The sequence below is a fragment of the Buceros rhinoceros genome, unplaced genomic scaffold (assembly GCF_000710305.1).
Source record: "Buceros rhinoceros silvestris isolate BGI_N320 unplaced genomic scaffold, ASM71030v1 scaffold32693, whole genome shotgun sequence".
NCBI lineage: Eukaryota > Metazoa > Chordata > Aves > Bucerotiformes > Bucerotidae > Buceros > Buceros rhinoceros.
This window is the reverse complement of record NW_010405869.1, coordinates 5,828-6,082: the sequence shown is the minus strand read 5'-3', so window position 1 is coordinate 6,082 and position 255 is coordinate 5,828. Positions and strand designations below refer to the sequence as shown.

At 68.2% G+C, this 255-nt stretch overlaps 1 protein-coding gene across 1 annotated transcript in view; it reads right to left on the bottom strand.

The window, feature by feature from the left end:
• Positions 1–255, bottom strand: part of PAIP2 (poly(A) binding protein interacting protein 2) — a 4,184-nt gene that overhangs the window by 918 nt on the left and 3,011 nt on the right. The window lies entirely within an intron of this gene.

The following is a 255-nucleotide window of genomic DNA, read 5'->3' as shown; positions in this document are numbered from 1 at the left end:
GCCGGCACTCCCAGCTGGCAAGCGGCCGCTCCGCAGCGTCCCGCCCTCAGAGCTCCCCTCCATGTTTCTCATGGAGGATTAGGCTTCCACGGCCTTAATTCAGTCCAAAAGCGCTGCCCTGCCCTTCGAGCTCGGCTCTGGACAGGGGTCACACAGCGAGAGAGAGGGAAATAACCACGGCTGAGTGGCTTTCCCCTCCAGCCACGGCTCGCTGCTCCCCCGCGCGGCGGGGGTGGGCGGCCCGGGCCCCCACCC